Source organism: Numida meleagris, chromosome 8 (assembly GCF_002078875.1).
Source record: "Numida meleagris isolate 19003 breed g44 Domestic line chromosome 8, NumMel1.0, whole genome shotgun sequence".
In the NCBI taxonomy this organism is placed as follows: domain Eukaryota; kingdom Metazoa; phylum Chordata; class Aves; order Galliformes; family Numididae; genus Numida; species Numida meleagris.
The window spans coordinates 12,536,376-12,548,707 of NC_034416.1; the positions used below are offsets into that span (position 1 = coordinate 12,536,376).

Genomic DNA, 12,332 nt, shown 5'->3' on the forward strand with positions numbered 1-12,332 from the left:
GCTTCAGGGGTGTCAGTACAGGACCCATCAACCAGGCTAACTTCCTACTTCTATTATTTGTCAAATGCCCAAATGTGCTCTCAAACTAAAACACGTACAGATGTCACAATGATGTACTCTACATTCAGTTTGCTGCAGCACTGCTGTGTCTATCAGCAGACAGCGGGGAGGTTGGCTGGGCAGAGTGGTTACAAGGGTGAGGCCACAGACCTCCATAGTGCTAAACATGTGTGCTTCTTGCTGACAAAGGGAAGAGCTTAGGGAGGTGCTGCAGGTCTGGGAGACGTTCCTGCAGGAATCTGCTCAAACCACTTTCAGCATAACACAGGAATGTGTGTGCAAACGTTAGAAGGACACAGCCAGGGTATATCACCAGGACATGCATCACCGTGCGATGGAAAAAGGGCAAAGAGGCTGAGACTGTAGGATGCAGGGAGCATTGGGCGAGGCTAGCAAAGAGGAACCCGCCATGCACTGCAAGACCTCGGTAATACAACCGCAGTATACTGCATTTAAAATAAAAGCCCTAAAGGAAGATCAAATTCAGGAATGCCCCCATGCATTGCCAGCCAGCCACAAAGATGTCAGGGCATTGAGAACAAACTTTCTCCCTTTGCTGAGCCCGGCCCTTGGCACCTGCTGGGGACAGACCACGTGGAATGGGGCTGTACAGCACAGGGATGCTCTGAGATGGTCGCCCCGTAAAGTGTGCTCCATCTCCGGCACATCCATGGCCATAAAAACAGGGCAGGCCTGCAGGAAGGGAGGACTGCATCACTCTTCAACACTTGGTGCTCCAGTTAGGCACGGATGATGTTCTGACAAAATCAATGGATCCGGATATAGCAGCACTTGAGGTAAACGTCGCTTCAGAAGGGCTCTTGTGTTGGTTTCTGGAGCAATGAGGAGTTTGGGGGGGGAGAAATGAGAAACAAAGGAGCATCAAGAACTACTGGAAGCGCTGTTTGTATAACAAAACGTTTCTCAAGGTGAGACTCAATACTATCTGAAAATTATTCACTTTTTCCAAATCTTCTTCCCACAGCACTTGCAAAGCCTTTTCCTATCTGTGCAGAAAACTGCTGTGGATGGACACAGGGACAGTCCCCGTGTACCTGGCTCATGGGCTCCACAGCACCTTTAGCTTCTGCAGCCCCATCTGCAGAGGGGAGTGATGTGGCCCCAGTCCTCCACCAGCAGCCTCGGGTTCTTTGAAGGGACGCGCTCCCAAATGCTGTGACCACACGCTGCCACCGGCCTCCTACTGGGACACCGCAATGGTTACGCACCTGTGCTCCCCCACACTGCCAACCAGACCTGAAAGGTGCATCTCTGAAACACCTCTGGGTAATGCACAACCAGGGCACCAGGAAAACAGCCCTCTCAGGACAGCACTGCTGGGAAGGCGAAGCTGTCGGCGAGCACTACACACAGCAACGGGAAACCCAAACCGCAGCGCAGCAGCAGAGCTGGCGAGGAGCCGAGGCACATGAGCTCAGCGTTTGGGCTGGGTGCACAATCTGGGACGCAGATCACACACAACAGCACACATCAGAGATCCGATTCACACCGTCACATAGTCTTTAATTTCTGCATTGGCTTAAAAAAAAAAACAACAAAAAAAACCCATAAGAAATTGAGAATCTTCCCCTGCCTGCTGCCCGGCAGCAATCAGCACAAGCTCCCAGCCCTGGCTGGCACCACGGACAGTGCCACAAAGGGAAGGGATGTTTCGAAAACGTTTTTAAACAATTCAATTTTAAAGCAATTTGTGCGCAGCGGCACCCGGCATTCTCGACTGCAGCAAACAGACAGCAGGCTGGATCAATTGTGGGGCGGAGGTGGGTGCAGGAACGCGGGAGCAGCAGACTGTGGCATTGAGGCTAATAGCTTTGTAGCAATTTATTCAGTGAGAAATGCTGCACAGAGCGACGCGGGGGTCTGGCAGAACGCGGGCAGAGAGGGCTGGGGGGGGGCACAGACCCCAGCTCTGGAGCAGCAGAGAGCAGAGGAGGTTGATACCAAACACTCCAGGGAAAGCAAGCAGCTCTTCCTCCCTTACAAAACAAGAGGAGCGACAATTAATGGATCCGAACAGGCCATCTGCAAAAAAATGTCTCACTGAAGAAATGTCACATGAAAAAAAACCCAGCAAGAGAAAAGCTTCAGGGCTGTCACAGCATCACTCCACGTCCAGTGCTTCCTTACGGTTTCAGGTTCGTGGCTGTGCCGCCCTAAGCAAAACCCCGCAGCCAGCAGGGAGTGGGGCTCCTCATTTTCCGTACCAATTGCAGGGAAACCCCACGGCGTCATCTCCAGCCCTACCACAGCTTGGTCCCTACCACCTTGTCAGAAGCAAGGCCCGACCTGCAGATGTGCCACAATGCCTCCTCTTCTCCCCGGTAGCGTTCATCCATGCTTTGTTGTTGTGTTTAAGGCATGGACAAGGAGAGCTCATTTTGCAATAGAACAAAAGGAAATGGCTTTCTGGAACTTGGTTTTAACAAATGAGCAAAAAAAAAAATCACGTTCAATCATCACGAATGCCCCGCGATGCAAGCTCAAGAGCTCTACATCTTGCAGACAAAATTTGCTTTCAATTGCTCCTGCTGGTGTTTGCAGCCCAAGGATAATGTGATGCTCTTTCCACATCGCACTAGCTCCATGCCCAAGCACATATGGTCTGGCTAACTAAGAAGCCTTGGAAAGGCTGTCAACAAGACTAGGGGAAGGTGTGCATCTGTGCAGAAACATATGCGTGCCCCGGCACCGCACGCTGAGCCGCGCAGAGGCTGTCACGCCCAGAGCGCGCTGCTACCTGCCCAGGTGCAGCAGAACCATGGTGCAGGAGCATGAATTCTGCCGCCAGCTGCTTCCATGCACCCTTCCCTTGTTTCCACCATGCTGCAGAGCAGTCTACCACAGTCTCTTGCCGTGGTATCTAAAGAGGATGCTCCCGCTAACGCCACCAATGTGGGCTTTCCCAGCATAGCTGCTGTTGCCCTGATTGTGTACCTGCTGGCGGGTCTGCATGAAAGCTTTATCGCGTCTATGAAAATCTCCCCCGGTACTAAAAGCAATGGAATAATCTACTATTGCAACTCGCATCCCTTAGAGAATTCTGCAGTTTAAAAAAAAAAAAAAAGAAGAAGAAGAAAAGAAAAAAAAGACTGGTTGAATTTGATTAAACCTTTGGAACCTCTCCAATATTTCCAGTTATTCCATCTGTAGAAACACTCTACTGGCACTTGGCACATTTATAGCATTAACTGCCTTCTAAATCAGCAGCAGTTCTGCCTAACAATTTGGCATTTGCACATTGCCTTGTAAATTACCCACCTTACGTCTTTGGGTACGAGGACGGTCCCCTCCAAAAAGCCTATTACTGCCTTACAGTAATTCTTGAGGAAGAAAATATCTTCTTATGGGCTTGTTTTCTGACAAAAAGAGGGGGGGAATGGCATTCAGTGGGCACAGTATTAACACTGTGGCTCATAGTGTTACTATGGCAGTAAAATGAAACCCAGTGCAACCAGCTGGTTGCTACACTGCTATTAGATCCTCTTTTCTGTTTTTGACCTTTCTAGAACACTCTGAAATGCATTAATCTATTCAAAATCCATTTAGGATCTAAAGCACGATGCAAGGTGAAGGTGTTTGTGAAGCAGTCTTCCTATCGGGCAGCGCTTACAAAACAATTACAATTCCACGGGCAAGGATTTGCTTGCTTTTGTGTGCTACTACAACGGAAATGGGAACCAGGTTAGGAACAACTGCGGATCCAAACCAAGCCACAGAGCAGCAGGAAACCACTCAGCAGTATCGGCAGCGATTTGTGCATTTCTTGCTTGAAAACAAGAGCAGGGAAGGTCGGCATTGTTACCTCCCCAGCTCCAAGCACTTTTCCTCTTCTGTCTACCCCAATCGTCAGAGGCAAAAAATCCCCCCTCCCCAACAGCTCTCAGCCCTGAGCTCTTCCGAAAACGCCTTCCCCTTATGTTTAGCCACACCAGACCCATTCTTCTCACGCCTCCCCATCAACACAGGGTAGGAGAGAATCCAAAGGAAGGGCCCAGCTCCTGCAGAACAGCCCTTCCCAGGCCCGCACCCTGGGCTGTGCTTGGCTGCCTCCTCCCTAGCGTCAGCTTGGCCAGTGGACACTGCATCTTTGTCACGGAGGGGAGAAGGACAAGGCACTGCAGTCACTCTCCCCCTGCCTTTTGCTTCTGAAATATGCCTTGCTGATTTATACACATAGTAGGACCCTGTAGCTTTAGAAGCCCATGGTCACTTGAGGACTTGGAGATGGTCCCCGTGCCGTGCGTGACTGCCTGGAATCTGACGCAGTGCCGAGACACGGATCAGATCTCCGTGCTTCAGAAGTGCTGGCCTCTATTGTTGGGGCTAAAAAGGAATTTCTTGCTTCCTACTTTGCAGGTTGAGCTCCAACATGCGGAGCTGTACCGCTCTGATCCCATCCGCCACAAGAAGCAGTGACTCAAACTGCCTTACTCATTGCTGCTCTTGAAATTAGGGACTTAGTTAATGCTCCCCGTGCTAACATTAAAAAAAATTGCATTTTTCTGTTCTTCCATATTCTACCCTATTCCCTCGCTCGGCGTGTTTCCTATTGTAACTCCAGGAAGGACTGACTTCCCTTGGCTGCACTTAACTTCTCACCTAACCGCAAGCAGCCACCTGCAGCACCAAGGACCCACTGCCTCCTTCACCCTTTGCCAGAGACCCCCCCACATAATGGGGTCCCACCGCACATCTCACCCTGCATTGGCCAGACCCCATGCCCTGTGCTCTGGTGGCACTGGGTGTCCTGGGGACACAAGGGGATATGCAGGCCCCCGAGCTCAGCCATGCAACCCGGTGTGCCCCTCGTGCCTGCCCCAGGGATGCAGCCCAGGCCAGAGGGCTCCCACAGCCCCGCCAGCCATGCCCCCAGCACAGCAGCAAGGAGGATCTGGGCCTTGAGGCACGGAGAAGGCCTGAGCTCAGCACTTCCACCAACAGGGCTGCTCTCCAAAAAAAGGGACAACCCTGCAGCACTTGATGAAAATGTCTGCTCCCTCACAAAAAAAAGGTAAAAAAAAATAAATAAAAAAGCTCTCCCTGCAGCCAGCAGCCAGCGATGCATACTAGATGACTGCCTTCTCAACATGAGAGCAAAAGGGCAAATGAATCACATTACACTCCATGAATAAAAGCAGTCTTAATGCAACAGCTACTTAATGACTTTGTTTTCAACGTGCCAGGCAGCGCGGCCTCATTTGCACGGGTGATGAGCACCTCGAGTCCCACTGCAGGTAATGGGAGCCACCGGCCCCACACCTCGGGACTCCCCCCCGAGCCCCTTTCTTGCTTAGGGCCCCCCCAGGAGGGTTTCCCGAGTTAAAAGCTGGCGGTCCCACAGACACAGGTTAGTGGGCATGGTGATGGGGTGACGGTTGCACTAGAGGATCTTAGTGCTCTTTTCCAAGCTTAATGATTCAGGCCGTCCCCCACAGCTCAGCCAGCACGCAGGGCAAGGGCAGCAGGGACCAGCACCAAGCAGTGGGACTGAGCACAGGGCTCTCTGCCAGCAGGAATGTCACACGTTCCCCTGGAGGAGAGAAGGACCTGTGTAATGCTCTGGTGTCTGCTGGTGAAATATGTTGGAGGACAACCCCTCCAAAGCAATACCAGTCCTCTGGCAAACAAAAAAAGTCCAACATAAACGATGCATTGCCAAAACCTCTTCCTTCATTGTAAAGTACTGCTTAATTTCATCCCTTAGGCATCTATTATCTCACAACCCATATTATTTTTCCAGCTATTACTGCTTAATTTTCCCCATCCAAAAAGTATGTACAGACACAAGCCAATTTCCCTCTCGGCACGATTGTTTATGAGAAACAAGCAGCTGTTTCACCGGGGTCCTAACGACCAGACCATGAAGTGATGCTCCCCTGCCCCTTGCTGTTCCCCTGCAGGAGGGAGTAGAGATTCTGAAATCTCTCAAAGGTACAGAATCCGAAACCCTCTTATGATGGAAAATCAGCAGTGAGACTGCTGGTGTGATGCACCCAGAACAGACCCAGGGAAAGCCTGAGCTTCCCAAACTTCAGCGCAGGACAGACAAATAACGGCACATAAATTCAGGAACCTGGGTCAAAAATGATTGAAACAGTTGCAGAATATGACTTAAGACAGTTGCAAAATACTGCAAAGGCAAAAAGTAAGGCGGCCAGAGTTCCTAGTGAAAGCACTGGTGTGCAGTGAGAGCTGGGTGTTGATTCAGGTCTGTATTCCTGCAGGTCTTTTCCATTCAGAAATAATGCAGTCTGTAAGTCCAGTTTGGGTTGAACATTGCTGACACTTCTCCCCTTCACACACTGCTATTTACGGCAGCCTCGGGATGCTTGGTGCTTGCGGGGCTTACGCTGCACTTCCCGTCAGTAAAGCACCTGCACTTCCAAGGGCTCCCAGACAGCAGGCAGGTGTGGGACAAGGGAAAAGCACGGGAAAGCATTTCCTAGGGACCAGCAAGCTCAGGAACTGGCCTGGCACCCCTGACCAGGCACCTGGCTGTGAGGATGACCACTTCCCACTGGGACACATGGGCTCTGCCCAATGTGCTTCTTCTGCTTCGCCTTCGCTGAGCGCTTCATTTGTACTTCCTACCACGGCAAAAAGCATCGCTGCTGTGTTCTGCTCTGTCACTATCCTGCCTTCAGATACTCAATTAAAAAGGAAGCTCAAAAAGCAGCTGCAAGCATCAGCAAGCATCAGCGCTTGCAGGCGCTCCCGCCTTGTCCAGGAGGTGTTACCGCAGCAAATAGAAATTGCAAGCAGAGGCCGCGTGGCCATGAGTCAGGAAGGCAGAAAGGCGTGAAAGCAAAATGAATGGAAAGGCAACAAACCCGCAATATTTCAGCGCCGGCCCCGAGCTCCTGGCAGGCCTCCATCTCTCAGCACCGCCGGTGCCAGGGAGCTACTGGGGCTGTAGTTACTGCATGCCAGGGCAGCGCCAGGCTGCGGCCACCAGGCACTGCTGGGCCACCACGAGTGACAGCGAGGGCGAGGGGCACCCACCTTCCTGAGATCTCTGTGCACCTGCGGGAGCGGCCAGCTCCCCTCGGCATGGCAGGGCGCTCAGCAGCCAGTGGGGAGAGGGTTTTTTAAAGAGATGTAAGAAGAGGATTTGGTATTGAAACACACGCCACAGATGGTGTAGCAGACGAGGATTAATTCATGAATCATATTTCTTAAGTGATACAATCTCTCTTTTCAGTTCCATGCTTTCCCTTTTTGACTCTGAAGCGGGGATCTGAGATGCCCTTCCCAGATATGAATTTTGCATGAACAAACATTGCAGGAAAAAAAAAAAAAAAAGCAGCAATAAAACAGAAAACCCAGATGTGTGAAGCGAAGTTTTCAGATCCAAGCAAACGCATATCCAGTCTGTCTAGAGAAGAAGGCGCATGGAAGCACAGTACATGCAGGGCATATGCCAAGTGCACCACTGGCAACTGCACAGAGCAAACAGCATCACCCACAGGGCATGGTGCAGGCGTCCACCCTTCGCAGCTCACTCAGCTCTGGCCACTTTCTCACCTTCAAAAGGTGCCGCTACCCCCGGCTTTCATCATTCAGCTTTTTCAGTCAGTTTGACAGAGCAGCACCATACACGTTCAATAGCTTTGTTACGCCGCCTCACACTTTACTGGTACAGCTTTCCCCTGAACATAAAGCTTTCAGTTAGAGTAAGGGCGAAAAATTACTTACCCTTAAATTACTTCAACCTTTCTCTGCTTTGTGTGTGATGTGGGCTTCTCTTTTGGTTACTATTTCCAGATTTGGTCTTTGGGTAGGTGAATGGAGGAGGAGAATGAAAGGAGTTGTATTTGATGACGATGGAGACTGCAAAATAAAGAGAAGCACTTTAGTGCGGAACAGGCCTCTCCGTACATACATATCTGATCAAATTAAATTAAATTAGCGACACCTACATAAATGCTTCCTTCTGTTTTCAACACCTACAAACATCACAACCACCGAACAGCAGCGCTCCCCAAACCACTTGGACATTGAGCTCGGCCGTGGGAAGAACCGGGCCGGGGCTCCCGGACTGGGACAGAGAACCACGCGCTAACGCTGCAGGAACACCGACACAACACCCAGCAGTGCTTCCTGCACGCAGCGCAGCATCCAGCCCCTGCCCACCGGCCTCGGCCAAGCCCTAAGTGCGCTAACAAAGGCAGGAAGCTTTTCTGTTCCATTTCACAGAGCGCGGAAGAGAAAGCACAAATGAACAGTGCTGCTCGAGGCATGGAGGACGGCGCGGAAACGAGAAGCCGGGTCTGCTAACCCAGTGCCCCCGCCTTGCCACGCTGCAACGCAACGCTGCTGGGAGCGCCCAGCAATGCACGTGTGATCTTTTCTTTTGGTGCTACAAAACATATTTATAAATACATGAGGAAATAACCTGGAGGCGCACTCAGACCCGCTGCCCCCAGCCCTCCTTCCGAAGCGCCCGGCGAGAGCTACGTCTGGAAATGCAGAGAACGCAAAGCACTCGTGGGCAGCAGAAACCCAAAACGACCATTTCCTGCATGTGTTCAACGGGCACGAGCAAGTACACGAGTAACCTGGCACCGGAGGAGACGCGGCATGCAGCATCCCTCCAGTGGGACTCCACCGAACACACAGCTCCCGTGGCATGGGCCCCTGCTTCGGACCAGCAGGTGGGCACAGTGAGGGCACGGCCACAGGGCAGCAGCCCCAAGCCCAGGGCTGAGCAGGCAGCAGCTGCAGGGCAGCGCAGCCAGGAGTGCACGCAGAGGGAAACCTGCAGGCAGGAGGACGCTCAGCCAGAGACCAGGGATTCATACAGGGAACAGCAGTCAGAGGCAGGCACCTGCGTGCAGAGACCACGTCTGTGGACAGCGCCCTGTTTGTCACCAAACCCAAGCGCAGGGAGAACACAGAGGGTGTTTGATCTCCATACGCACTGCTGCTTAGCGAGACAACCGCATGACCTCAGGCAGCCTTGGGATGCCTTGGACAAAATATGATGGGAGGAGGCGAGCAGGGAGAAGAAACAGCTTATCCCTTTTCATCAGTGTGTGAGTTTCTGTACAGCCAGCCTTTTACGGGCTGTTATTTCAGACTGATCTTTAGGGCTTGTGACAGGGAAAAGGAAGATGGAGGACGATTTCAGCAGGCTGGGAGCAGGCTCAAAGCCACGGGCACGCTGCACTGACCCCTGGCAAACTTCAGCTGCTGGCCCAGGCAGGTAAGAGCATGGCAGCACGCATCATCCCCACTGTCACTGCGGGTCTGTGCTGCTCAGCACAAGTGGCAACACAAAGAGATCTGGATTTGGGATTTGGGTATAAATTACAGAGCAACATAAGAGAATTGAAGAGGCAGCTCCGCTCTTTCCTGCATCACCTCTTTCACGTTTTTAAGCCCATTATGTTTCTTCCCATTTAGCTGCTTCATTTTGGCTCCTCGCTGCACCAAATTGTTCCACGTTCACAAAGCAATGAAACCGAATAAATAATCACAAACTTGCATGCAAGAACTCCGAGAGCTGCGAGGGAAAGAAGAGAGGGCATCAGCAGATAGAGACAACTCGGAGGCAACCTGAGGTTTGGTATTCTGTGTCAGCCTGACACACAGGGGAAATAACCCTTTAATCCAGTGCAGTGTATTTCATTTACTGTAGTGTTATCCAGTTCGAAGATGTTATGAAAGGAATCCCCAGAGAGACTTAAGACTTCAAAACCAGCCTGAGTTTGAACTTAATTCCACCGTTGCAAAGGCTGCAGCCGGGGAAGATGACCTTTTCTGTACCTTGCATGCCAGGAGCCATTCTGCCTCATAATGTCACGCCAAATTAGAATATTCTCCTTTCGTTTCATGCAGGATTTTGTTTTGTCTTTTCTTTTTAATTAAAAGCATCTGTCACTATTAATGAAACAGCAAAAAAAATAAAAATAAAAAGAGAGAGAGAGAGCGAATCAATAACCCAAGCGGACGGCAGGCGGTGGGGCTGGGAGGTGGTGGGGCAGGGTGGTGGGGTGCTGCTGGGGGCCCTCCTGCCTGGGAAAGGATGAAGACACACCGAAGTGCCGGTCTCTGTGCCGCTGAGCTCTTCCTGGCCTCACCTGCAGAGAAAGCTGAGATGCATTTTCAGGACAACCGTAACTCTGGGATGGCGGAACAGAACGTGGAGAGGGGCCGCACCCTGGGCTCCCCCGCAGCCCCTCAGTGTTGGGGCCCTCCAGGCAGCGCTGAGCCTTCCCCACTCGCCAGGAACACGGCTCTAGCTGGTCTCTTGCATCCACCTCGTCCACGGGCCCTCCTACTGCGGGGTGAAAGGCCAGCGTGCACTCGCTGCAGCTTAGCGTTCAGATTTAGTGTGTAATTAAATGTAAATGTGTGTTTTTCAAAATCTGCTCTCACGCAGAACAGTAAATTAATTACAAAAAGTCTTCATAATGTGAAATTATTTAGCCCGCTATATGCAGTACAAATAGCTTTATTATATCATTAATAATTAGAAGTGTTCAGTCAGCACAGTTGAAAAAAATGTAAACGAAATATGTCAAGGATACGTTGCTTTCTATTCTTCCTGGTTTCTAATGCCTTATTTCATGGTAGATAAGTGAAAAATCTCTTTACCTGACTTAGTGAGAAGCTCATTTACTCATGCAAATTTAAAACCGAGTGTCATAATACAATGAAATTATAAAAACATATCAAGAAGAAGTTAGCGAGTCACTAAATTTAGCTCCTAGTGGAGCTCAGCTTGCCTTGCACTGCAGGTTAGGGATGAGCTACCACGCACTGCACACATACATGCAGTGCTCCAGAGCCCTGTGCAAGCGCCGGGATGGCACCGGGCAGGTGTGCTGCCTTCCCCTGCCTTGTGGCACTCCATACTTCACCCAGGACTGGGATACACCTAGCAGAACACATTATGAAGCACCACAGTGCTGGCCACGAGGTGCCTGGCTGCATGCAGCCCACAGCCCAGGCAGGACCACGAACTGTGCTGCGTCACCTGCAGGCAGAGCATGGGCACCGCGGCCCCAGGCCAGGAGCTGTCTCTGGGTCCCGGAGGAGCCTGGTATAGGGGGGCTGAGGGCTGGGACCCCACCGCTGTCCCCACAGCGTGATGGGAAGCAGAGATCCCCACGCTCCTGAGCCAGCAGAGAGACATGAAAATAAGACGCTGCAACGAGAAGCAGGACGGGAACGAATGGAAAAACATCAAATTCCATTAAGGGCTGTGTTAAAGGTTTACAACGGTCTCCAGACAAGCCCGCTGATATTCCCGAGCCTTTATTGATCCACAGGTCAAACCAGAAACAGAACTATCTATTTTAGAAAACAGCACTTGGAGCTGTGCGCGTCCTTCCCCACGCCGCGCTGCCACCACCCGTCCTCATCCCGCAAAGCTCAGCCCCACAGGAGGAGGCAGGGAGACGTCCTGTGCGAGGGCTGCAATCAAGGCGGTATATTCTGCACCCACGCGCGGTGCCTGACACGGTGCTCGCTGCATCTTGCTCTCTTAGATTGCCACAGTTGTCAATTTTATTTTTATCCTGAGTTAGATATGAATCAGGAATTGCAAAAGACAAAACAACACACTGCAATCATCCAGCGTGCCAATTAAGCTAAAAGATACCCGGGAAATCAAAATTAAATGCCATATCTATGAAAAGAAACAGACAGCTTCCTCAGAAACCAAAAAACCATATTACAGGAACGCATTTGTGGCAGCACAAAAATGGATCCGAAGCAGTTCCGCAACTCACTGTCATCCCTCACATCTGCATACTGTAGATCTTCATCAAATTGTGGATGTTTTTGCACATTTATCATCAAGATTTATTGAAGTTGATTCCATAAATTTCATTTAGTTGTTCAGTGCTGCTATTTGTTTCCAAGGCAACAAACGCACTTTGCCCAAGCGGCGCAGTACATCACGGCTGTTCGGGATTTGGGGGTCCCTGCCCCTCGTGGCACCCGCCGTCATCAGGGACAGGTTTGGATCCACACGCTGCTCCCAAGCAAAGGCAGCACCCAGCCGATGAAAGCCACGGGTTCTGCCAGCCAGGAGGCGGTTTGCTTGGCACGTGCAGGGCCCCCCTGAGGAGGAACGCAGAGTTGGCTCAGTGCTGTCCCCAGTGCGCTGGGAAACATGAAACAACCTCGTGCTGTCCCCTGCAGCTGCGCAGTGACAAGGAACAGGCTTACTGCTGGCCTGGGATGCAACGAGCAACCTATTACAGCTGTATGAACCCACTGCTCTTACCACTATTCCTGGG

General features: G+C 51.3%; 1 protein-coding gene across 2 annotated transcripts in view; it reads right to left on the minus strand.

Moving 5' to 3' along the window:
- NEXMIF (neurite extension and migration factor) overlaps positions 1–8,752 on the minus strand; it is a 44,393-nt gene extending 35,641 nt beyond the window's left edge. For both annotated transcript variants that reach the window (XR_002441474.1, XM_021405836.1), the window contains exon 1: positions 7,777–8,752. The gene's annotated coding sequence lies outside the window, so the exon portion shown is untranslated. The remainder of the gene's footprint in view (positions 1–7,776) is intronic.